This window comes from Bubalus bubalis, chromosome 16 (assembly GCF_019923935.1).
Source record: "Bubalus bubalis isolate 160015118507 breed Murrah chromosome 16, NDDB_SH_1, whole genome shotgun sequence".
In the NCBI taxonomy this organism is placed as follows: Eukaryota; Metazoa; Chordata; class Mammalia; order Artiodactyla; family Bovidae; genus Bubalus; species Bubalus bubalis.
This window is the reverse complement of record NC_059172.1, coordinates 9,330,963-9,354,050: the sequence shown is the minus strand read 5'-3', so window position 1 is coordinate 9,354,050 and position 23,088 is coordinate 9,330,963. Positions and strand designations below refer to the sequence as shown.

The following is a 23,088-nucleotide window of genomic DNA, read 5'->3' as shown; positions in this document are numbered from 1 at the left end:
AGCTCTGGGCCTCAATATCTGATATCTTCATTTGTGAAAAGAAGGGTTAGGGAGGCAAGTCTCCACGGATCCTTGTAGGTTCTCGTATCGCCCTTCTACCACCACCCCTAAGAGTGGCTACAGAGGGGCAGGGAGAGGACCACCTGGTCCCCAGTGTGCAGGGTGTGAGGAGGGCAGGGCAGGTCCCTGCACTGTCAGCCCAGCCTGGACTCCGCACTCTCGACCTGCCTCCTGGCTATTTCCATCCTGACTCAGGTCTACACCTGCATCCTGAATACACCCAGCAGAGCTATTTATCAAACACACACAACTAAGGACACGGTTGTCAAGATCTATTCCAGGAGCAGAGCCTTGGGGGTGAGGAGGGGACAAAAAGGAGAGGTGGGGAAGGAGTGAACTCCAAGCCACGCTAAGCAAGATGATGGAGGGGCTGGAGGAGAACCACGGCATGAAGTTCGTGGAACACTGACTCTTCCAGGCAGCTCTGCACGGGTGATGGTATAGACCCTGTAAGCTTGTTACCCATTTTACAGATGGGGCGAATGATGCCCTGAGACATCACGCAACCCGACCAAGGACCTGCAGAGAGGACAAAGGAAGCATTTGAACTGAGGTAGTCTTGATTCAGAGACATGCTCTAAACCATACTGGGGCCACCAGATAGTAAAATAGAACTGTGACTGAGCATTGGCCTGGGAGACACCAAGAGAGATATCCGACACCAGGGAGAGTGAGGCTGAGATTTCACAGAGGATAATTTTGAGGACTGGTTCCGAGATTCCTGGGCTCCTTAGCCAGATCAAGGATACAAAGAAAGGAGATTCCTTAGGAGGGCCGATGGGACTGGTGAAAAAGTCCCCCTCTTCCTGCCCTGATCTCTCTGTGATTGCTGGCCAGGGTCTCCACATGTGTGCACATGTGTGTGTGTGTACATAGGTGAGAGTGAGTCAGTGTGAAGGCAGATGAACATTAGGTGGGCAAACGTGACTGCATGAACATGGGTGTGTGAACCTTTGTGTGAGGGCTGATGTTTGAACACGTGTAAATAAGATTGTGTGTGTGTGTGCATATGGTGTGTGTGTTCACTGCAGCTCTGCAGAGCCTTGTGGGAGATGACATTTGAGGCTGCAGGAGATCCAGCTGCCCCCTTCCGCAGCTTCTCCCTTCCTCTCATTAATTGGCCTGTAAGAGGTGGGAGGAAGCAATGTTACCTGCTTTAAGGCGTGTCTCTGTAGCCCTGCAGGGCAGCCCAGGGAGATTTTGCCATCACTTTCTATCCTCCTCTTTTCTGCTCACCTGCCCTTTGCCCAACCAAGGACCATCCATTACCATGGCAAAAGCCCCCATGGAAAACCCAAGGCTGCATCTGGGCAGAGGAGAGGGAGGGCTCTGGGTTCCTACAGTTCAGCCTCCCACTTGGCCAGACTGAGCACCAACTGGCCTCTGCTCGTTCACCTCGGTGATGGGAGGCTCATGGCACCCTGTCACCCACAGACAAGCCCTCCCAGGAGAACACCCTTTCTGAGTAACCCCAAAGCTGTTGCCCTGTTTCTTCCACCCACTGATCTTGGCTCCTCTCGCCTTCCTGGGTCTTTCCAAGGCAGCCAGATTGTCCCCGCTAAGCCTTCCCCTGAGATTCCATTCATCAGTCCTCACCTGAGGACATTAGGTCCCACTGCCCCTGTCTGGGTCCCTCCTCTGGACACTCTGTGCCTATAAATTGTGGGGTGCAGATTTGAACCCACAGCACCTACTGAAGCTGAGCAGAGCAGAGAGCGGGGACTGGAAGACAGTCCATTCCACCACCAAAGCCCATTCAGTTAGGAACCACCTCGGGGGCCACAGTGTTAGCAGCCACATCACACTGTTTATGCGTACACTGAACTTGTGGGGTCAAAGAAAAACGACCAGATCATTTCAGGTGGAATTCTGCCAAGCCGGCCCTATCTGCCCACCCTTGGCTTGCTCCTTAGGTCATTGATTTTTTTTTTTTTTTTTGATCTGAAAGTACCTGACTTTACATTGATTACTGTTAAACTTCTTCTTGTTGATTTTGGTGCAGCATTCTGCTTAGGAAGAAAGCTTTAGATCATAAATCAACTGTATCAGAATAACCTGTGCTTTCGAGGTTCCGATGCACACACCTATTGTGTCTTCATCCAAGTCTCTGGCAAAATTTTTGAACGGGTTGGAGCTTGGCAATGTTTGAACTGTAAGCCACTCTCCCAGTTCATTCCCCTCTACACAGATTCCTTGCGTAGGGGCTGTTCAAACAACCACCACGATCCAACTCTGTCTTCTCTGATCTGCTAATCGGGTCACCCTAGGAAAAGAGGGGTCTCCCTGGGGCAAAGCTGACTTTGATGAGCCCCGTCTGGCCCTTAGACCACGTCACATTTCTTTTCTGGATGCTCTGAACTTTCTGCCTAGTCAGCCAGTCAGGGCTGATTCTGCTGTGATCAGAATTCAGTCTTCCACCTTCCCTGCTATTTGGCAAATGAAAGTAGCTTTGCACCTCTTTGGTCTCCTTGGAATTTTCTCATTCTAGCCAATTCTTGGATACCCCACAGGATCTTGGAAATCTTTCCTGCAGAGAGTAACCATGTAATTTTTCAATCAAAACAGATAACTTTCAGAGTGTATCAGTTATCAATTGCTGGGTAACGAATTACCCTAAAACTTAGCTGCTTAAATCAGCAAACATTGATTATCTCAGTTTCTGTTGGATAAGGCGTTTGCGAGGCTCCTAGGTAAAAGATTCTGGATTTGGGTATCTCATGAAGTTACAGGCAGGATGCTGGCCAGGCTGTGTTCATCTGAAGCTTTCTTGGGCTGAAAGAGCCAGCAGGCTGTGGGCAGGAGGCCTCCGTTTCTCACTGCCTTGGCCTCTCTGCAGGACAGCTTGACTTACATTTTGATGCAGCTCTGGGCTTTCACCAGGGTGAGTGATCCAAGAAAGAGCAAGGAGGAGGCCACAATGCCTTTTGTGACACATTCCTAAAAATGACACCCTCCCACTTCCACCATATGCTATTCATGAGGCAAGTCACTAAGTCCATGCCATGTACTCAAGGGGAGAAGAATCAGACCCCACCTTCTGAAGGAAAGAGGGTCCAAAAATGTGTTAACAAATAAAATCACCACAAGAGTGACAGGAGATGCTATCTAATCACACCAGGATGATGGACTTGAGCCAGGACTGTCCTGTACAAAGCACACTTGCTGACCCAACTCCTTCATGGCCTCTCAAATATTCAGATGGTGAACCAAGCTAAAAAATCCATCATGATGGGCTTCCTGGTGGTCCAGTGGTAAAAGAATCCACCTCCAATGCAGGGGACATCGGTTCCTTACCTGGTGCAAGAAGATCCCACATGCCAGAGAGCAACTCACGCATGTGTGACAAGTATTATCCCGCCTGCCCCAAAACCCATGCTCTGCAACGAGAAGCCACTGCAATTCTCAGCCTGTGCAATGCAATCAAGAGTAGCCCCTGCTCATCACAACTAGAGAAAAACCTGGATGCAGCAATGAAGACACAGAACAGCCAAAAATAAATACATAAAATTAATTTTTAAAAATCCATCATGACCTTCTTCAAATATACATGTATAACTGAAACAAAAGTTCACAAAACAGCCTTTACCCTTCTTATGTGCGTTTTTAGGAGAGCAGAAAGTATTCCCAGCCCCTCTGAGGATCCCTGGCTGGATCTGAAAGCTAAACTGCTGGAGACAGAATAACAGGAGAAAAGAATATATATTTATGTCATATACATTTTACAGGACACAAGAGACTTCACAAGAGAAGGAAGACCCAAAGAAATAGTCAGACCTATGCATTTTTATGCCAAGCGATGGAGAGTCGACAGCTGTGGGGGGACTGTGATGTGTTAAGGAGTAGGAGGTGATGTAGGAAACAGGGAAACCTTAGGATTCCTCTAGGTGATCCCTTTCCTTCAAAGATAAGGATGTTCCTTTCCTCCGAGCATAAGATGGACACCTCTCACATGAGGGTTTCATAACCTGTTTCAGGGAGAAGGCGGAGGAGGGGTTTCAGAGCGAGCTTCCTACTTCTCCCATTTCCTTTAGCCTACAGTATGCAGTATGCCAAGATGCCTATTGTCTTGAACCACTCCACACTGAAATCTGACGTATTCCACTCAGTTTCATTTTACTCATTCTATTCTCTGTACACTCTTTTTTTTTTTGGCCGAGTCCCATGGCTTGCAAGATCTTAGTTCACTGACCAGGGATCAAACCCAGATGCTCGGTGGTAAAAATGTAGAGTCCTAACCACTGGACTTCCAAGGAGTTCCCTGTGCATTCTAAAAATACTGCTTTGGCTGACTAAATTGATTTCATCATTCACTAATGGTGTGAGGTTCCCTTTGAAAAAACAGACTACCATGCTAGAGTGTGCTGTGTGTGTATGGGCGTGAAGCTACTTCCATTCTCCATCTTTTCTGGAGCTCTCTATGGGTCTGACCCAAATTTCTTAACCTCCTTTTTTTTTTTTTTAACCTTTAAACCCCTCTTTCCTTAATGCATACACACATATTCTTCATCGTTAGTGCTGTGGAGTCACTGAATCATGAAATGTCAGCATACGAAAGATACTCTGGACCAGGAATGGTACACATCGTCTCCTTAACAGACATTACTAATCAATCAGCACTGTCTTCAAGCTCAGTGTCTACCTCAGAATCCTCCCCAACTCCAGATATCTCATTTTTTTTGGTCAGGCAAAAATCTATTGTACAAAGATTTCATTTGAAGCCCAAAAGCAAACTCCAAATCCCAGAGAGATGCAGTGGCCTCACCAAGGTCACCCGGCTGGTCCGTGGCTGGGCAGAAACTGGCAGCACGGCTCTCTTGCTGAGCCCAAGGCTCCCCTAGGCTTTGTCCAGTTATTGCCGGTCATCTTAGACCTCGTTCTTCTGGTCAGCATCCAGCAATCGCTCACCAGCTCATTCCTCACCAATCACCTATGAACCATGAGATGGTTAATGAGACCCCAGATCCTTTCTAGAGAGAACGTCACATGGGGCTTCCCTGCATGGGACGACAACCGGGAGAAACAGCTTTGTTTGGGATGCAAACCACAGCTTAACCTCCGGTTCAGCTCAGCCACCATTGGCTGGAATCAAGAGCCAGTAGCTCCCGCTGCCACCATCACCCACCAAGAGGGCCCAGAAGGGGCTGCATGTTGTTTTCTGTGATTGCTCATTCTCTGGGGCCAGCCCAGGCATGACAAGACTCTGGAGGATCACAGCCAAGCTTCTGGTTATCCCTCCACGGAGGGTGCTGTTACCAGGGTGCCCGGGGTGCTACAGGAGCAGAGAGACAACACTTCATCCAAAGGAAGAGACACCTGAGAAGCCAGGTGAAGGTTTAGAAGGATAAAAAGGTTACTCCGTAGTAGGGGAACAGCAGCAGCAAAGGCACAGAGGCACGAGGATTCAGTGAGTTCAGGGGAAATAGTCATGTAGCAGTGCAGGAGAGGTGCTGAAAGGTTGCGGGACGTGGTGAGAGATGAAGCTATTACCCACAAGGAGATCTAGTCTGTGAAGGGAGAGAGAGAAAAAGAAAAAAAATACACATATATTACTCCAGTTGGGAATAGGAGCAAACAATAGGAGGGGACCAGACATGGGGATGCTGTTTTTCAGATGGGTGATCAGGGAAGGCCTTTCTGAGGAAAGGACATGGGAGCAGCAACCTGAGTGCGCAGGAGCGAATCTGCAGATCACTGGAAGAGTATCCTAAGCAGAGGAAACCGACAGCAGAGATGCCCAGAGGCCTGTGTAGCCAGGACTTATGGAACACTGGTCCTAGTCAAACTTGGCACACAGAGCCCCCTACTTGGTCAAACTATCTTAGTGAAGATCAAACTTCAGACTCTTGAGAGTCCCTTGGACTGCAAGGAGATCCAACCAGTCCATCCTAAAGGAAATCAGTCCTGAATATCCATTGGAAGGACTGATGTTGAAGCTGAAACTCCAATACTTTGGCCACCTGATGTGAAGAACTGACTCACTGGAAAAGACCCTGATGCTGGGAGAGATTAAAGGCAGGAGGAGAAGGGGACAACAGAGGATGAGATGGTTGGATGGCATCACTGACTCAATGGACATGAGTTTGAGTAAGCTCAGGGAGTTGGTGATGGACAGGGAGGCCTGGCGTGCTGCAGTCCATGGGAGTCACAAAGAGTCAGACACGACTGAGCGACTGAACTGAACTGAACTGAACTCAGTCAGGCTAGGGTAGACCTGGTTGAGTGAAACTTGGGCCAGATTTCTGCAGATGTTGGTGGGGCCCATGTCCCATTCCTCATTGACCTAGTAATGGTTCACAGATGTCCCCCAATCTGGAGTCTCACCCTTGGCCCAAACAGTAGCCAATGGCTGACGGATTTGTGAATCCAAGAGGCTGGTCCCCTTGCCTCAAGCTGGCACCAACCAAGTGCTCTAGTTTGTACTGCAGGATTCCCCATGGGATGAGGCCTACGTGAGCCTTCTCCAGCTGAGATCTTCCTGCCCTGGTCCTCTCCCCTCACTTTCCTTCTCTTTTTCCAACTAGTTATATGACTGAATCCCTGGCTCAGGCTCTGCTTCCCAGGAACCAGACCCAAGATACAGGTTCTCCATGATCTATCTCAGAAATGTCCACTGCCTTAGAATCTCAGAAAGAAGAGCTCCCCTCCCCTATGCTTTACGTGTAAACTGGTTTCCATCCCCTCCCACCTCCCCACTCCCCCGAGGACCTGGCCTCACCAGCCTTCCCCTCCCTGCCACCTTCATCGCTGCTGGACGCATCCTACCTGTTCCCCACCCAGCTCCCATAGCAACAGCACTCATTTCCCTCCAAGTAACTCCTGAACCCACATGGCTGCCAACCATGCCCTCTCTCCCACCCAGCCCCACTGTCCCAGCTGCCTGCTAGGTGTCTGCACATGGCTGTCTGGCTCCCAACAGCACTTACTCTAAAATTGCACTCACGGTCTTTCTCCAAACCCAGCTCTCTTCCTGGCTGCCAGCTACTGTAAATGCCACGCCTCTCTCCAGCTCTCCAGGCTCCAAACTTGGCTGTGTCCTGATTCCATCTCTTCCCTGCTTGCCTGCCAGCTCCCTTACATCCGCCCTCTTCTCTTTTGTCTCAGCCAACCAGTCTCTTTCCCTCATCCACTTCATTGATTTTAAAATAATCTTGGAAGGCACTTGCTAAAAACTTACTACATGCAAGACTCTGAGTTCTATGTGCTTATGAACTCAATTACTCATCATAATGACGCTTTGATGAATTATTATCATCATCCCCACTTGATTGATGAGGAAACTGAAGCATAGAAAGGTGAAATAATTCACCTAAGACCCTATGGTTAAAAACTGATTGTCGTGTTCTGATTTCCCCAGAAACCAACTCCACGTAAAAGCTTCATTGTGAGAAGTATATCTGGGCAGTGAGTCCAGGAAACATTGGTAGGGGAGTGAAGAAGTGAGACAGGGAAGATGAGGCAGGCAGTAAAAACTGTCTTAGCAAGCAAGTTATCACTACAGAAACCGGAGTTTAATCTCTCTGGAAACCCTGGGAAACATGCACTAGGGAGCTAGGTTATTGATACACCAACTTCCACAGTTGAGGAAGTTAGTCCACAGTTGAGGGCAGTTTCTGGGGGCATTAAGTTCCTGGCATTCCTGGTACAGGTGGAAGGTGATCTGCCAGTCTGAGAAAGCCCTAATTCAAAGCAATGCTGGAGCTAGGAGTTGGGAGTCAGACCTATGAAATCAAAAGTCAGGGTCAAGGGTGCAGAGCAGGGAACCCACAGTGCCCACTATAGAGGTAGAGCTGGAATGGAATCCAGGCAGCGTGGGTCCAGGGCCCACACCCTTAACCACAGGCTCGGCTCTGATGTGGTGGCCTGCCGCGCTTAGGGCTATCACGTGACTCCCTTCCACCATTTTGCCCGTCAGCACCAAGTTAGGGTCCTGACCTCATTTGGAGCCAGTCCTCTGTTCAAACCCCTTTGGAGGCTCCCACTGCTAAATGTCTGAAGAGGCATGGTTTGTCCCACAGTCCAGGTCACCGCAAAATGATCCTCACCTCCAACAGGAGCCTATCTCTCGCCCCTCCCTGCAGCCCACCGCATCTTGCTCCACCAGCCTCTGCACCTTCGCTCCTGCTGCGCCTCTTCTTGGGATGCACTGGCTCCATCACGGCCTGTCTAAGTCCAGCCCCACTATCCGTCCTTTCGGTCACACAGCCCTTCTGGACTGCTCTGTCTTCTGAATGAAGTGGCTCCTGCTGGTCCTTACCTAAGAGCACTTCTGTATTTCATGCCCCAGCTGTAGCACCGGGTCAAGCCGCGTGCCCCAACTGTTAAATTGCTAGAGACGCTGAACTGATGAATCCTCACTTTGCGACTGCTGATGGTGCCAAGCCTCAGTTTACTCATCCAGAAAATGGGGGAATAATTATATTTACATCAAGAGATGGCTGTGGGGATTGAATGAGATAATGCATGTGAAGAGAGCTGGGACATAACATGTTCCCATTAAATGGAGACCATTGTATTTGTTAAGAACCTCCCCCTTGGCCAGGCCATTCGCTCCCTCAGGAGGGGGCATCGCCTCTCAGTTAGTCCTCTCTTTATCTGCCATGGCACCTGGTTTTTCCTCCAGCTACTGATGGATCACAGAAAGATGAATACTTTATGCCCTGTTGGATCTAACACAGCCCCCTCTAAGCCCTTCCTTTTGTTTCCCCAACCTTCCCTTCACTTCTTTTTTAACTTCCCTCATTTTGCTCCCTAATATTCAGCACTTATAAACACTATATTTCCTTGTTCACTTATTGGCTGTATCCCCAGACAGAATTTAGACTCCCAGATGACAGAGGCCGAGGATGTTTTGTGCCCTGCTGTATGTCTGGTACCTAGAACATGACTAACTCTTAGCAGTAGAAAAATACTGGTTGAACGCGTGAATGAATGAAGGAAGGAAGAAACTGGGCGAATGCCCAATAAACGTTCGCAGCTATAAGCACTCTCTCCAGAGAGCCTGTGTTATTTTCTTCCAAGCCAAGGCTCAGACAGTCAAACAGGAGGTCTGATTCCTTTCCCATCCTGATCTTGGCTTGAAGGCACTCAGCCGTGGGAGTTTCTCCTTTGGGGCTGGGCCTCCTTCCATGCATTCTGTGCTCCCTCCAGGCCCATTCAAATGGGGCCTCTTTCTCTGTTCTTAGATCCCAGGCCAGGACCACAAGGAGATTGTAGGGGAGGAGGATGGATGGTAAGAAAGATGGGTGTCCACAGCTGTCCACCCCTGCCGCCTGGCCCTGCTCCACACAGCAGCCCCACCTTAGTTTCTCTCAGGAAATGAGTACTTAAGTCAGAATCGAAGGAAGCTGAGCTTCTGGGTGCCACACGCAGGGAGGAGTCTACTAGCTGCCAGATCAGGCCCACCGGCCCCCACCTTGGGAGCTGGAGGTGGGGAGAGTGGGAGATGGGACCATATGGGCAGGTGTGACTCAGCAGGAAGAGCAGCTGTTTCTGTGACTCAGCGAAGAGCTGGGGCAGGGTAGGGGTGCTGGGCGGTGTGGGGGCCGGGACTGGAGCTGAACCAGTGGGAGTCAGCGGGCCATGACCACCTCATCCTGCACAGAGGGTAGCAGCCAAGTGCATCCTGCACAGAGGGTAGCAGCTGGGAGGAGAAGCACCATGGGACCCCGCATCCGACGGGCTCCATCCACAGCTCCTCATGGGCTTGTCTCCTGCCCCCAGCAAAACCCGGCCTCATTCCAAGTCCTCCATGACTCTCATTCTGCTCCTCCTTTCAACTCTGCTCCAGCCACACGGGACCACCTGAGCTACACATTCATTCCACCCTCTCGTTAGCACCCAAGCCTTTGCCTGGGCTGTTCCCTAGGCTTAGAAGCCCCACCAACCCCGCCCCCCCCCCCCCCCCCGCCACTGCCATCCAGATGATGTAATTCCACTACCAGCCCCTGCAGATGCTACATGTCAGGGGTGGATTGTGTGCCCCTCCTCCACCTCCCTGGGGCCTGCCTTCACCCTCCTGGCCTGTCTTAAAATGTAGGTTTTATTGCCATTCAGGTATGTGGTGGCCAACAGGTCAGGAGATGATCACCACTGAAAAAAGAGTTTGTTACTCATGGATCCCAAGAGGAAGGGGCCCACCAGGCCACAGGGGGCCACATGAGGAAGCACCAGGGTTGGTCAAGAGGCAGATGGATGGAGAGGAAAACATGGGCAAGAGCCCTTGTTGTGATTTCTGGGACAGAATGGGCAAAGCAAGCTAGACTGGATGGTTCCATTGGGCTCTGGAGCCTGGGAGCTGTCCCTGGTTACCTGGGACGTGGCTCTGAGCTCATTACGACAGGTGGATAGTGACCCAAGAGTGAGAGGCTGACCGAGGGATAAAGACGGTGGATGAGGTTTGTCTGGCTGGTTTGCTTATGAAAAGAGCGTTCATAGGCAAGTTGTTCACTCTTGCAAGTAACTGGCTAGCCCTGGGGTGGGGTGGGGGGAGTCTCTCCAGGGTCAGCAAGGCCCCAAAAGTCTAAGCATCAGAAACATGTGGTTAATTCAGGGCTCTTACCCCAATGCCGGACTCCCCTGCGGACAGCAACCAGGCCATGGTGGAGCCCCCAGCACTGGCCTGGCAACTGGAGGACTCTGGGCAAATGTTGGATGGACGAGGAGCTACTGTGGACCAGGCATAGTGCTAGCCACTTGGGGACATAGCAGCAGATAGGAAAGCAAGATCCCTCCTCACAAGGATCTTACTTCCAGTGGGCACGGCTGACAACAAAGCAGCAAGAAACAAATAAACAAGAGAACTCCGGCTCCTGGGAAGCACCATGACAGAAACAAAACACAGAGTTGTCATTGCATCCAGGTGGCACAGAGAGAGAGGGACTCCATTAGACAGGGTGCTCAGGGCAGCCTCTCTGAGGAGGTGCCCTTTGGGCTGAGACCTGAATGTTGAGAAGGAGATGGGCAAAGATGTCAGGGCAGAGTATGTCAGTAGAGGAATCACTGAATGAATGAATGGAAGAACAGATCCATCTTTTGGTCTGGATTTACAGCTGCCGATGGCGCCTTTTGAGGCTTGAACAACGGCAGTGCCAAAGTCTCACATATTAAATAACTTCCATCAGGATCTTCCATCAGTAACAGGAACATTCCATGGGGTGACCTAGGACCTGTGAATAGGCACTTCTGGGCCTCAGAGCAGGACACCATTTAAACCAGCTTTGCTCTTTGACCACTCATCCCATTTACACTGGAGCCAGCAACCTTCTTGCCAAACTCGTCCCTGATGAGAATTAAAGTGCTTGATTTATAGCCCAGGCGATGGTACCTCTCACAGGAGAGGCCAATCGACAGTCTGTTCTATTACTGAGGCGCTGCCAGGCCATCAGACACTCAGACCAAGCCCAGGCCACAGATGCTGCAAGCACAGACCCAGTGTAGACCCCTACCCACGCCCACCCACCCCAGCTGCCCAGAACCTTCCTGAAAGGTTTCTTTGGCAACCAGGGCTAGAGGCTCACCGGCAGGGGGACAGCCATGGTGGGCTCCTTGGAGCATCTTGTAAATCTCCAGTCTACACTGGGAGAGCCAGGCTATCCAGACGAGCCACCTGGAGTCACTCTTCCTGCCACTTGAGAAGGGGTGCAAATGTGGTTGACAAATAAAATTCATAGGAAGGAGGCATTGCGATTAAGCTGTCCCTGGGCTGGCGGCGGGATATAAATAGTTTTAACAGGCCCCTCTCCCTGCTCTGGGTGATGGAAAAGCTGTCCTGAGATGTTCATCACGTGGGCTGAAGGGCTGTTTGAGCAGCTGTCTGGGCTCCCCCATGGCCTGCGATCCTCCCCACAACAGTCTCAGCCACAGGGTTCTCTGTTTCCCACTGAGAAGGCCGTGGGGAGGAACCCAGAGCTGCCCAGAATTGGATCGTGAGGAAAGACAGGGTGTTAGGGGAGGCTGGGAAGGGCAGGAAAGAAATAGCCCCCGAGCACCTGTTCTCTGCTCCAGAGAAGATAAGCAGTTGCCCCATGGTCGAAGTGTTGGACTTGAACCCAAGTCTTTCCTGCTTTCAGCTCTCACTCATGTTGCTGTTGCCATCTTCTTTGCATTCATTTATTCATGCATGCATTCATTCATTGGTCCATTTTCTGGAACTCCATAGGGAGTGAGAAAAGCACAGATCTCAGCACCCAGATACCCCGGTTCTCCCCTTCCTCGCCAAGAACTCCTAGGCAAATTGCTTTGCCTCGATTCCTTCATCACTTTAAAAACAACATAAGGACACCCGCCGCTTATCGTGAGGCTCCGCTAAGGATCAGTGCAGACGTGTTAGGATCAGTGCGCGTGCGCTAAGGTCTCAGCTGCCCAGAGCCCGCCTCCACGCAAGCGCACCCCTGGAATAGAGATCGCGGAAAGCCGGATGAGGTGCCGCAACGCTTGCGTTCAAAGTGCTCTGGCTGCACAGGGTCAGACATCCCACAGCTGCTTCTACTGGTGGGCAGATGAGAAAAGATCTATGTGAGAGTATAAGAATGCACAGTGAGCGGTTCCGTTTGGGTGGGTGAGGGAGTTTTCCCTCAAGAAGGGGCATGTGAGTCCCACCAGTGGGGTAGAAGGAGAAGGGACATCCAGGGGGTAGCGGGGAAGAGAACAGCATCCTAAAAGTCTTGGAGACCTAAAGGTTCTCTGGGAACTGTGCGGGCAGCGTAGATCCATGCCCGCGGGCAAGGAGACCGAGAGAGGGGTTGGCCTCTCTTGGTCGGGTGGGAAGAATCAGGACAGGCCCCTGATAGACTTTGGCTGTTGCACTAGAGGACTTGAACTTTATACTCTGGACACGGGGAAGCCGTGACCATTTTTTGAGGACAGTTGTGACATGCTCTGGCAAAGGTCCTGGGGACATCATGAGGGATGAATTAAAGGGGCTATGATAGGGAACAGAGACCAGCTCAGAAGTTGTGCAGGTCCAACCAAGAGATAAAGAACAGACAGAGCTAGATAAAAGGAGAACAAGTCATTGAGCACTTCCCACGTTTCCAGCACTTTCTGGACACCTTCTCCATTGCCTTCAGCAGCGCTTTGAGTTAGGTGTTCTTGTTCTCATCTTACAGGTGAGGAAACTGGGGTGTAAGAGGTTATGTAACGGTGTCATGGAGGTGAAGAATTAGAATTCAGATCCTGGGCTCTCTGAATCCAGAACGCTGATACTTCCCAGACCCTTTTACCCAAAGTCAAGAAGACCCCAAGGTGGAGAGGGGGGCATGCAGCAGGCGCAGATGACCTTCTCCATCCTCAGCGGCCCTGAGCTGGGCATCTCCCGTTGGCCCCTCCAGACCCACACCTTGCCCTCTGCCTCTACCTGCTCTGTGTCCTGGGAGAATGCTGTGTGGGCAACACCCATGGGCTCCCTGGTCTGGCTGGGTCCATCGGTGGGGCAGAAGAGCAGAGGGAGGAGGAGAGTGAATGGGAGACGTTATTTCCCTGCTGCCTCTCTGCTTCAGGCGAGCTGTGTCCCTCTACTGACAGCCTGGCTCCTCAAGCTGCCCTCTCCAGTCAGCTCTCTCCAGGTTTTGGCATCTACTCCCAATCCTGTCCGTTCAAGCCTGGGGGTGGTGACAGCACCCTGTTTTATTTTTTTAATATTTGTTTATTTATTTGGCCTCATCGGGTCTTAGTCATGGCACCCAGGATCCTTGCTGCATCATGCAGGACCTTTCGATGCTGCATTTGGACTCTGCTTGTGGTGTGGGCTTTGGTATTTGCAGCTCACGGGCTCAGCAGTTGTGGCCTACTCCTCGCCGTGTGGGATCTTAAGTTCCTCACCCAGGAATCGAGCCCGAGTCTCCTGCATTGCAGGGTGGATTCTTCACCACTGGGCCATAGGGAAGTTCTGTCACCCTGGTTTTTTTTTACAAATGTAACTGTCTATAGGGTCTGGACCTCAGGAGAGAGGGCAGCAGGCAGCAGCTTATAACCAGCACTGGTAAGGTCATCACAGGGGTGGATGAGCTTCCTGGAAGAGAGCAGAGGATGACGCCCAGGGACCAAGCTCTGGGGGATGCTGACATTTACGAGTCCTCAGAGGATGGGCAGCCAACAGGGCGGCTAAGACTTGATGGCACTGGAGCCTCCCTTTCATGTTGTTACTCATTCTGTCCACTTTGTCAAAAGGGCACTGTGAAATGAGGTCTGCTAGTCTCTGGAGGCAGCTCTAGCCCTCCCTAGAGGTGAAGTCCCCCAGCTGGTCGGGCTCATAGCCCTGCCTCCTGGGGTTTCTCCCAGCTGTGCATTCAGCAGCCCTGGCTTTGGGCTCTTAGAGGGCCCATGTGACACTCCCTCGGGATTATCAGGGGACACTCGGGCTGGGAATGGAGTGACCTTCTCTTTGAAAAACCTGTTCCACCCCAGGGCCCTGGCTGGCTGAGCCCTCTGGAGCCAGCCCCCGTGAAGGATGCCTTTTGGGGAATAAGGACCCCACCCGCCCCACCTGTCACCTGTGTCGGACTCCAGAACAGCACCGCCAGCCCCAGCAGCCAGGTGGCTGCAGAGAGGACCTGCCTGGGAACAGAGGGGAGAGGAACAACGGCTCCGGTCCTGTTATGTCTAGGGTCAGAGAAAGGGAGGAAAGGATACGGCTTGGGAATTTGATATGTACATTGATGTTACAAAAATCCATCTTTGAACAAAGGTAGAGCCACTGAGAGCTGTAGGACTTAAGAGCTAGGAAGGGCCTTCCAGAACCCGCAGATGAGGAAACAGGCCCAGAGAAAGGATGTTACTTCTGGCCTTAAAGAGCAGCCTGGCCCTGCCTGTTCAGTCACGGCCTTTCCACCTGCCTGCCCACAGCTCTCACCTACCAGACTCCTCCCACAGCACGAAGAAGGATTATTCCACCCCAGTCGGCATCTGTGTGCCTGCCGCTGATCCTGATCCGAATTTCTACCCACCTTTACCCCACCATGGAAGCAGCTGGTTGTCCCATGGTGCGGGCTGCCTGGGTGCGAGACAACTGTTTTTTTTCACAGGGTGGAAATTAGATCGGCTTCGCAGGATGAAGTGTCTGTGAGCTGAAATGCCAGCCAGTCGGGTGTGGTGTGAGGCCTTGTTTTTGTTCTGTGCTCCAAGGATGCCAGCCACAAGGAGGAGGCATGGGTGGGGACAGAACAGTGAGAAGGGCCCAGGCCTGTCGGGGCCACTGGAAGGGGCCTGGGAGAGCGTGCAGGTGGAGAACAGAGGCACCAAGAGGTCAGTGGCTTGCCCAGCCCTGCGCTGTGAAGACAACACCACATGTTCAGACCTCCTCTGCACCCCCTGTCCCAGCCCCTGCTGCCTTTTTACTCTGCCCTTGAACCCTGAGCCAAAGGGACCTGGAGCCAGCAGTGGCCAAAATGAGCCTCTCTCTACTTGTGAATTTAACTTGGGGGTCTTCCAGCCATGAGAGACTGGCTTATTATCCAGCAAATATTTATCACCTTCCCCTCCTACTGGGCTTCCCCAGTGGTTAAGCTCGTAAAGAACCCGCCTGCCAAGGCAGGAGACATGAGTTTTATCCCTGGATTGGGAAGATGCCCTGGAGAAGGACATGGCAACCCACTCCAGTATTCTTGGCCAGAAAATTCCATGCACAGATGAGCCTGGCGGGCTGCAGTCCATGGGGTTGCAAAGAGTTGGACACGACTGAATGCATGCACACACACACACACCCTCCCACAGTGCAGGGGGGGCTCTCCCTACACTGAAGTTGGGCTTGGCCATGTGACTCACTTTTAAGCAAGACAAATGTCAGCAGACATGGCAGAGCGAAAGCTGGAGATGTGCTTCTGTGGATGACCTGCTCCCTTGCACTCTGGTGGTGTCCGTAAGAAGAGGTTCCCTTGGGAGGCTGCTGCTCTTCAGCGGCAGTCATAGAATGACTTTATGTGGAGTGACCTGAGCCCAACCTGCAGTCTGAAACAGCACGCAGCTGAGCCTATCCTAAGTTCAGAGAACCATAGCTGACCTGCAGGTCCACGAATGTAAGACTAAATGCCTGCTGCTGTGAGTCACTGACTTTGGGGATGTTTGTTTTGTAGCATTATCATAGCAATAGCTGACTGATACACAGACCCAGAGCTGGAGCCAGAGAAGGGGCTGAGAGATGGACTTGGAAGATCCAAGTTATTCATGTCCCTCCCCTCCTGCGGTTCTAGATAATCTCAGCTAACTCCAAGGTTACAAATGCAGGGAGGCCCTAGGCCTCTGTTGATACTTTCTTGGTGAGAAAGCCAAAGCTCCTCGAAGAGACCAAGGTTTCAGAACTTAAAAAATGGCCATACTGAGACTAGAATCAGGTCTCTTGGCTCCCGTTTCCAATCCACCAGGCAGCCCAACCCTGGGCCAGTTGAGCAGTGAGACCCATGAGGACTGAAGCAGTGGTTTGCCTTGGATGTGGTACTCCCTAGTGTCTCCTCTCCCAAGACACTTCCCCTGCTGAGGTGGCGAGGCTCACAGGGGGCCCAGGCAGCTCCTGTGCCTCCTCAGGACAAAGGGCCTGCCTGGGGCTGGCTGGGTCATCCTGGGTCCTGGGGCTGGGTCTTGGGTCCCTGCCCCCAGTGCCATGTCCAAGGTTGAGAGGTCCAGAGTTGGGGCTCTGGGGTCTGACAGAACTGCATTCAGCCCTTATTCTGTCCTCTGGCTATGTGACCTTGGACAGGGTGTTTGCAATGTCTCTGGGCCTCAAGTCCATCATCTGTGTAATGGTGCTTTCAGTTCAGTTCAGTCACTCAGTCGTGTCCAACTCTTTGTGATCCCATGGACTACAGTATGCCAGGCCTCTCCCGTCCATCACCAACTCCCGGAACTTACTCAAACTCATGTCCATCGAGTCGGTGATGCCATCCGACCATCTCATCCTCTGTTGTCCCCTTCTCCTCCCACCTTCAATCTTTCCCAGCATCAGGGTCTTTTCAAATGAGTCAGTTCTTTCCATCAGGTGGCCAAAGTATTGGAGATTCATCTTCAGCATCAGTCCTTCCAATGAATATTCAGTACTTATTTCCCACCCCTGTAAATGGTGAGAGGTTTACATGAGATCATATACATAGAACAGAGAGCAAAGACACTCATACAAAAGCAGCTCTGATAAAAAGTGACAGCTGCCAACACCACTGTGATGGGACTCGGGGAGCTGGGAGCACAAGGGGTGCACAGAGCTGGCACTCTGTCTGCAGTCATCAGGGCCTGGCTTTCCTGGGGGCCTGCTGGCTCATCCTGATCCACCCTGGAAAAGGTGGGGTTTCCTATCAGAAGAGAAAGCTGGTGCTGGCCCTCACTTTGTGCCCCCAGATGAGAGCTCTGAGGGTCCCAGCAGCAGGGGCCCAGCCGGCTCCAGCAAAGAAACCACAGTGAGCAGGGTGAAGTCTTCCAAACTATCAGTAGCTCCCACGCTGGTCAAGGATGCCCACTGTCCTCCTAGGACATGAACAGGTGCTCTGTCATCCACTTTCACCGTTCAATGAACAACTAGCATGAGCCCAGCTCTGTGCAGGGCTTTAGGGAATCCAGCAAAGAATCAGACACAGTGGGCTCCCATCGTTAAGAAGTTAGTCTCAGGAGCTGGAAGCGTTCCCTTGATCCATCCCCACACCCTCTCCTTGTTACTCTGGGGTCCAGACCAGGCCTAAGGGAAGCATCCTGTCCACGTCAAGGTCATGAGGAGTGACCAGGGAGCCTGACGTTCTGATCTCCATCAGTCTGCTGTGTGACCTTGCCTAAGCCGCTTCCCCTCTCTAGTCCTGGATTCCTATTTCTTTAAAGAGAGGAACGCTGGACCAGATGACCCCTGACCCCCTGGGTGAGTCCAGTATTGGGCTTTCCCTCTTGGGGTTTGCTCAGTAGGTCTCCGCTAAGGTTGCTCTGGCCGTGGATCTTGCTGGGGACCCACGATGACCAGGCCTGGTCCCGTTTCTCCAGGCAGACCCTGGTTTAGATGTTTTAAAAATAAACAATGTGGAAAATAGTTAGGGCCATCGACACACTTGGGCCAGCAGTCTTCTACTGCTCCCGAATTCTCCTTCCTGTACGAAATGTAGAGATCACCACCTTGGTTGCAGCCTATTCAGCCTTTATTTCCAGAAGAGCATGCATGTCTAGGATAACCGGCTTCACAGTCGTGATGTGTCTCTTTCATATCCAAGAGATAAGAGAATAATCACTAATTATATGGTGAATAGTTGGGGGTGATTGCAAGGGAACCTCTCTTCCCCAGGTTCTTAGGTTCTGTGGGGAGAAGGGCTGTGAGAGGCAGCGGTGGAGCACAGTGTTGGAGACCACAGACTTAGAAGCCAGGCGCCTGGGTTCTAATCCTGCTTGACCTCGGGCAAGTTTCTTAATCCCTCTGTGCTCTGGCTTGCTCATCTGTAAACGGGGGATGATTAGAACAATCCCTACCAATCTTGGAAGGGGGTCAGGAGGATAAATGAGCTGTTTGTAAAGTGCCTGCATCCAATAAATGTCCCCTGGATGTTGGTTGACGAAATGTTGGGTAGGCCCACCCACGTGAGCCCTCCCACGCATGGCTGAGGAGTCCTAAGAGTTGTGGAGTGCCCGGTGTCATTGACCCTCTGCCGTCATGGCTTGTGCTGAGCAAGAGAGCTGACCGCAGATCCTTGTTGCTTATGAAGAACTCACAAGAGTCAGATGCTCCCAGTGTTTTTGGTGTACACTAATTAATCCTCATGATATTCCTAGAAGACACGTAGCTTCTATCTGTATCCCTCCTGCTTTACAGATGGAGAAACTGAGGCATGGAGCAGGTGCAGAATCGGCTGTGGGCCTCACACTCCAGCGCAACAGCGGGGCGGAATGCAGAGGTGCAGGCGTCTCTGGTCACAGCCCTGCTTGCTCTAACCTGCTCTGTGGTTTGGGCATGGGAATCCCCTCCCTGTTTCCTCAACTGGAAAATGGGGCAAATTACACCTTCCCCATAGGGATATTGTGAAGAGTAAATGAGACATGAGTGGCATGCCTAGCATGCTTTCTATGTACAATGGGGTTCAAGAAATTGGAAAAGTTACATTTTTAAAATGTTGGGGGGGATGGGGAAAGGAGGTTGGGTGGATGTCCTACCGCCAGGGCAGCCCCAGGGCAGCCAAGACCCTGAAAAACCTCTTTAAGATACACTCATTGGAAAAGACTCTGATGCTGGGAGGGATTGGGGGCAGTAGGAGAAGGGGACAACAGAGGATGAGATGCTGGATGGCATCACTGACTCGATGGACGTGAGTCTGAGTGAACTCCGGAAGTTGGTGATGGACAGGGAGGCCTGGCGTGCTGCAATTCATGGGGTCGCAAAGAGTCGGACATGGCTGAGCGACTGAACTGAACTCCCTTTCCTACCCACACTCAGAGCCCTAGGAACCTGTCATAGGAATAAGGATGGAGAGGGCATGGGTCTCAGACCTGGGATTCAGCCAGCCCTGGGTCCCACTCCTGCTCCACCACTCATAAGCTCCTTGTCCTTGGGCAATCACGCTCGTCTTCTAGCCCTGGTTTTTGCGTCTGTTCAGGGGGACAGCAACCAGCATGCACAGATGAGGAGGAAGGAATGAGACCACTTAGCTCATGTTTGTTAAGCCCTTGCCATGGATCATGCAGGGAACTCCACTCTGTGAAGTAGCTTCTACTATTATCCCCATTTCACAGACTCAGAAACTGAGGCTCAGATAGGTCAAGCAAACTGCATAGGGTCACACAGCACCTGATGGTGGATGAACGGTGTTGGCCCCAGCAGGGCTACAGAACTCGTGCTCATACCTTCGGTAAATTGTTCCTAGGGGGTCCCTTTGGATTTAAAAACAGGGAAGCGTGGGCTGTGTCCTGACTTCATGGCCTGAGCTGAGAGGTCCCTGGCTATTTGGGAAATGGGTCTAATGAGGCCTGGGGTTCCAGAGTCCCTGCATAGTCCCACCTAGTTACCTAGTTTCCACAGTCCACACAGTTATCTCAGGGTGCTGGCCAAGGCAGGGACCCCAGCAACCTGGCCTTCTGCCTCAGCTTTCTTCTCAGCTCAGAGGTCAAAGTGACCCCCCACTGCCCCACTTCCCACCGATTCCTTTGCCCCAGGCATCTTCTTCCTGCTGCTCTGGTCCAGTCCATGTCCCTTTAGGCCCAGGACAAATTCCTCTCTGCACTGTGCTTGCGCAGAAAACATGCCGCCAAAAGTACAGGAAGCACGTTTGCCCCCAAGTGACACCCTGTCCACATTCCTGTAGCTCTAGAGGCGGGCTGGCCCAGCCTGCAGTCATCTGTCCCGGCTGGGAGGACTGTTGGGATCAGTTTGTCCTACCCCCAACCCTCTGCACAAACCAGGAAATGAAGATACAGATGGGGCAGGGCTCTGCCCAAATGCACTGAGCTCAAAGCTGGGTCAGGACAAACCTTGGAAACAGTCCCCACTGAAGTGCCTTAGGACATGCAAAGAGCTATGCAAATTGCTTGATATTCATCCAATACTCAGTCCAGCCCTGTGTCAACCTAAAAAATAGTCACAGCCTAAAACTTGAGAGTTATGTTTTATTTGGCAGACATTTTTAGGACTTAAGGCCCAGGAGGCATCATCTCAAGTAGCCCTGAGAGAACTGCTCAGAGGAGGTGGGAGGAGAAGCCAGGTTATATAGAAGTTTGTAACAAAGGGCAGGTTGTCTGAACATCAAAAGTATTTTTGTGAATTAAAGAGAACCAGATACTCCAAGTTAAGGACTTTAGTGCTTTTCTATGTATGGGAAGATGCAAGGATCTGAGCTCACTGAAGTCATTCCTTTCATATGCATCTCAGCTATCTGGGGCCAGTATCCCGCAATTTTTTTCAGGAATATCCTGAGTTCCTCAGTGCTCACCATTGGGAGCGGCTGTAACCTGATGGCTGTCTGATTGCTCAGGCATTCGCCTTCCTAAGTTGGAATCTCTGAGGGCTGTGACATCCTGGTTTATTGATACAGCAGGAAATACTCTATTTCTTAACCTGCAGGGTTGATGCTATTCTCATTTTACAGATGGAGGCGCTGAGGCACAGAAAAGGAAACTTGATTACCTCAGGTCACACAGAAAGCAATGGTTTAGGGATTTAAGCCAAGGTTCTTTTGTCTTTGTTGCACCATCAGTTACTGCAGATTGAGCCTATGGGCCCAGGGCCACCCACCTATAAAATAGCTGAATTCTTTACCACCGCCACCACCCAAGAAACCTAGCAGGGGCAGGGTGCGGGGACGGTGTTTTCTACTTAATCCATCAATCTGGGTTTCCTCTTCATGGCTCCATCCCTCAGCCTCTCAACTCAAACCCAGGCCTCCTGACTCCCCCATAAGCTCCCCATTCTGCAGGCCATCCAGGCCTGGACTGGGAGGTTGAGGCCTGCCCCTGACACCAGTCCAGACTGTGTCAGACTGGGGCCTTGGAGACCCCAGAGCTGGCAGAAGGATTTCCTGATGAGGTTTCTGCACGCTTCTGATGCTAGAGAATCCTTTCCGATGCCCAACTTCTGTCAGCAAAGGCCTTTCCAAATGATAACACTCTGTGGCAGGATGGGCAGCACATCCTCCCATTTTACAGATGAACAAATGGAGGCTGTGGGAAGTTGTGGCTTCCCCATGGACCCAGGTCAGGTCCAGGGCTCTTCAGGGTGGCTTTCCCAATGCCTGGCGTAGCCCTTTCTACATTAGCAGACCCTCAATTTTTTTATTATTATTATTATTTTTTTGTCAAATAAATGAACAAGGTACAGATTTTCCATTTCTTTATTTCTGAAATGATCACATCAAACACTGTTGCCTATTAGAGCAGAAAGGGGCCTCGAGCTCATTCAGTCCCCTCACTGTACTGATGAAGCAACCAAGGCTCAGAGAGGGCCAGTGACTTGCCCATCAGAAGGGTCCACGACCATTTCAAGCTGCCAGTGATCGTGAGATCAAGGTGCCCGCCACCGACCCAGCCTCCTTGTTTTCTCTGCCTCCCTGTTTTTCCTGCAGTGGAGCCAGGAAGAACATTCATCCAATACTCATCACTCATCACCCACCTGCATCATCCCCATAGCGTTCAGGACTCCTCCCCTCATCCTTGCCTGTCAGAATCCTACCTATTTGCTGGTAGATGAAAATTCAAGCTCCTCCCCACCTTATTTCAGCTGTGTGAACTTGAACAAGTCACTATGCTTACTAAGCCTAACTCCTTTGCAAAAAGGCTGATAATGCCAGTTTTGGAGGGTTATTTGGGGGATGAGAAGAGCTACTATGTGTAAAACATGCTGCATTGTGGTGATTTTGGTGGCATGGGGGTGGCGGTGATTGCTAACAGGACCAAAGGCAGGATGAGGGCCTGGGCAGCGCAGAATCAGGATGGCGTGGATCGGGCGCTAGAGCAAGGACCCCCAAGGGTGACCAGGACCGTATCTAAGCAACATCAGACAACAAGGCATTCTAGGCAGCGGGCAGCGGCTGGAGTCCTAGGGGAAGGTGGCTGAGTGCCCCACTGGGTGGAGGGGTGGGGCCCAGCCTGGAGGAACCCAGCAGGTTGGGAGAGGTGGGTGGGCAGTGGGCACCGTACTAGGCCTGATCACCAGGCTCAGTTTGGGGGAAAGAGTCGCAATAGCCTTCTGAGGGAAGTTTCGTATCCCTACTTTACAGACAGGGAAAGCAAGGCCCAGAAAGGGTGAGTAACTTTCCCAAGTTGATCCAGCAAGAAAGAAACAGAACCAGAATGAGAACCCAGCAGCCTGTTAACCAAACACTCTCCACGCCAGCTCACCATCGGTTTAAAGCAAAGTCCTACCGTGTCACAGCGCGCTCCCAGCTGAGCCAGGATGTGGTCAGAGTCCCCAGGGAGGAATGGAGGCGAGGCCAATGGTCAGCCAAATTCTTCCTCTTTCTGACCACTCCCCCACCCCAACCCCCCAGGGCGGCTGGAAAGAAGATAGAGCTCCAAAGACAATTCCTAACAAGAAAGAGAGGAAACAATTAGCCTGGGCCCTTAAACGTGTGGAGGCGGGGCTGGTGGCAGGCC

General features: G+C 51.6%; 1 long non-coding RNA gene across 1 annotated transcript; it reads right to left on the bottom strand.

Moving 5' to 3' along the window:
- Positions 1-317: 317 nt before the first annotated feature.
- Positions 318-22,977, bottom strand: LOC123329701. The gene is made up of 3 exons (XR_006545230.2): positions 22,858-22,977; positions 4,823-4,987; positions 318-579 (listed from the first exon to the last, which is right to left on the bottom strand). It is a non-coding gene; the product is annotated as an uncharacterized LOC123329701 (long non-coding RNA).
- Between the last annotated feature and the right edge of the window lie 111 nt (positions 22,978-23,088).